Source organism: Excalfactoria chinensis, chromosome Z (genome assembly GCF_039878825.1).
Source record: "Excalfactoria chinensis isolate bCotChi1 chromosome Z, bCotChi1.hap2, whole genome shotgun sequence".
NCBI classification, from domain to species: domain Eukaryota; kingdom Metazoa; phylum Chordata; class Aves; order Galliformes; family Phasianidae; genus Excalfactoria; species Excalfactoria chinensis.
Window position 1 is genome coordinate 35908764 of NC_092857.1, and position 3629 is coordinate 35912392.

A 3629-nucleotide genomic window follows, 5' to 3' on the forward strand; every position below is an offset into this window, starting at 1 on the left:
CGGAGGAAAAAAACGGCAAATTCCGCACCTCGGTTACAAGACACCCTCAGTGCTTGCAACTCGGAGAGGTGCGCACAGAAAAAGTTTAAACAACGCAAATTCTCCAATCTCTCCTCCCTTACGCAAAAGACCAAGAAGCACAATCAACACTTACAAAGAACGTGTCAACACCTCAATCGCTCCTGGCTATCCTGTCTGGCCAGAAAAACTTCAAGCTTAAAGCTACAAGAAAAACACTTAAAGTTTCTCAAAAAAGGAATAAACTTCTTGGAGAGTAACACACGTTTTACCTCAAAAATTACCTCCTCGCTTCCCCAAGAGGCTCACACAAAAATACTTTCAAATTCCAAAATATGTTACAAGATACTTAAACCACATAATGCAAAATAGGCTTCCCGGGGAGGCACACACGTATAAAACAAAAGCAAATACTCAAGATTAATTCCTACGTCCCCAAGAGGTGAACACAAAAGCAAGTAAAGTTTCAGAATAAGGAGCGGTCTTCCTGGAGAGGTGCTCACATCTAAGTTACCAAAACTGTCGCTCCTGGCAACTCCAGGAGGTGCACATAGAAAAGTTTCAGGCTATATCTGGGAGGACAACACTCTCACGGCGGGCATCCTGTCCGTGACGCCAATAATAAATGTCTCGCTCCAATCTGTAGGAGGGAGGCAAGGTTCTTTGATACGTGTATACCCGGCGTGAGATTAAGAAGCAACGGTTCAAATGTTGGTCCAACCGGTTTATTACAGTCCTAGCCGTTTTAGGGAGACGGGGAAGGGAAGGTGGGCGATAGGAAAAGTAGGAAATATAAGCAAGGAGTCTGTAGAGAGCAAAAGAGATAGACACCACCGTGGGTCCAGCGAGGTACACAGTAAGGTCCGTTGGTTTCAGGAACTCGTCTGATCACCGCGGGGGATGGCAGAAAGTCAGGAAGCACTGCAGCAAGCCGGCCTTCCGAAGGGGTTTTCCCCTCAGGGAATTCTCCATCAAAGGTGTTTTTGGGAGATCGTCTCCTGAGTCCGTCTCCAAAATCCCCAGTTTAGCGAGGGCCTTTTATCCCCCATTTCGGTGGGGTTGTTTTTCTTCTTCTTTGAAGTTTGAGGCTTACAAGAACGCTCAGCATTTTTGGGAATGTATCTCGAACAAACACTGAGCTTCTAAACCAGCAGGTAAACACTCTTTGTAAAATGGTTTAAAACCAGCTTTTGTGACATTCCTGGCCCACAGATAAGCCAGCAGGGGTTGGTGGTGCCTCTGTTTGCCAGACACAAGCATTATCGCCTTCTGCAGCGGTCAGCTCCTTCAAGCAGCACCCCTGAAAAAGACTGCTTGTCCTGTCTCTGCTTATCTTTGCAATCATAAGCAGGGATGGCACAATAGCAACCACCATTCACCCTCCTAGATAGTCAGCAGTCGCCAGTCAGAGTCTTATCATCAGAAAAGCCTCACAAAGCAATCTTTGAGACAATAAAAGAAAACCAGATCTGTCCTTTCCGGGGGGGGGAAATGGAAGCGGATGGAAGTATGGTGCCGTTTTCAGTGTGCCGCCCGCAGAGTAGCCAGGTCCAGGGAGACCCCGCGGGGCAGCGGCTGCAGGCTTGGATTGGGCAAGTTTCGGCCGGTGGGCCGGCTTCGGGCCGGGGGGGGCGGCGGCGCGGCTGTGGGCAGCGACAGGATAGCCCGGCGTTTGGATCGCCGGAGGGCGTGGAGGGGAACCACGGCACCGCCCAGGGGGTGGAGGGTGCCGGCGTGATATCGCCTTGGGAGGCGGGGAGTGCAATCGTGGCACCACCCAGAGGGGCGGAGGATGTGGCGGCGAGACCGTCCCGGGGGACGGGGGGTGCGGCTGCGGTGCGGCACAGGGATATGGGAGGTGCCGATGCGGGGGTCGTAGGCGTAGTGCTATCCTGGGTGGTAGAGGCACGGACGGGGTGGGTCCTGCTTTAAGTGTTGGGGACTAGAAACGTGGTCAAGTTACGGCGCCCCGCTGCCCGCGCCCGCCCTCCGCCGGCGCTTCCGCACTCCCTCCGTCCCAGGGGGCAGCCCGCCTGGCGCGCGGGGGGCCGGGGCTCGATTCCCCGGCGCGGAGCCGCTCCACCTTCCGGCACCGGGCTGCCGGCTGCTGCCGCGAGTTCCGTTTGCCCCTGGCTTTAAACACATCAGAGACTTTAACGGCGCATGGCCCTGTGCTCCCTCACGACATTGAAAGCCTCACGTGCGTGATTCTCAAGCTGGTGCAATATACATTCTGGAAAGAAGGGTGGATGACTGATGGTTGTGGCAGCTGAACAAGATGATCCCTTTCACCCTGTGCATGGTATAGACATGCAAGAGGGAATTAGAGCAGAGTGCTTGGAATATAAGTTTAGCACTGAGATGATGCATCTGGTGGGTCTTGATATTCAACCATGTGTTAAGAAACTATGGAATATGCAGAAACTGGCAGGAGGCCTCCAGTGGGTTCGGGGTGCTTTGGGGATACCTTCTCGATTGATGAAGCCCTTGTATGGTCAGCTAAAGGGATCCGACCCAAAAGACCCCAAAATCCGTTTAGCAAAATGGCTGCAGCTTGGCAAAAGATCTTACAGAGCTGCATGGAAGGATCGCTTGCACAGTGGGACACTGCTCGAGGCCTTGAAATGGCCCAGCTAGCTCAGTTGGTAGAGCACGAGACTCTTGATCTCAGGACGGTGGTTTGGCAGGATCCCAACCGTAGTTCACAGGCTGCTGTCTTCACAAACCGAATGGTCAGCGTGCAGATGCTTGAGGTGATGGCTGTGACGGTCGCAGTGCACCTCTGGCGAATGATACCCTCTAACATTGTTGCTGACTCCATCTTTGCAGCCAAGCAGTTGGCCCGGATGGGCCGGGAGGGCCTCCCAAGTTCAGAGGCTGCTGGAATTTTGGAAGAGACCTTGGCCTCTCACACAGCTCCTGTTGCATCCTTATATGTGCGTGGTCACTCTGAGGTGCCAAGCCTTTTTACCAGAGGTAATGCAATAGCAGATACAGTTGCCAGCACTCCTGTCTTTGGCCTAGGGTCGCTGCAGATCTGGCAAACTGGTATCATCTGGGAGCCTTGCTTGTCTCCCCGTCAATGGCTGGCTATTGCTGTGAGTACCTCCTCTACTGTCATCACGGCCACTCAGCATGTCAGGTCTGGCTTGACTGCAGTCCGATACCATTTGGCAACCGCTGCTGCTGTGGTCGGTTTACCCAGACACGTTAAGACTGACTATGGGTCCTGCTTCACTTCTCGTTTTACTCAAGAATAGTTGGTGAAGACTGACTATGGGAAGTGGGATATATTTATTTTAAAAAAGCACCCGTGTGGCAGTCGGTCCCTCCGCCCCAACATTACACACACACAAGACGGAGAGTTTTCCATTTTTTAATGCTTAAACTTTATTTCAAAAAGCAGGTTTGCTGTTTGCAACCATGACAATTAAAATGTGCTTTAGCACCGCTGTCTAGAACATCTCTACAAGCCAGTCCGACAAATACATGACATTTCAATGAGTAAAAAAGAGCACAAAACTGTTGGTGTAAGAACAGAATGTTAAAATGCCCACACACAAGAATAAAACCCATCAATTACATTTGTCACATAAGATAAGTCAAATGTC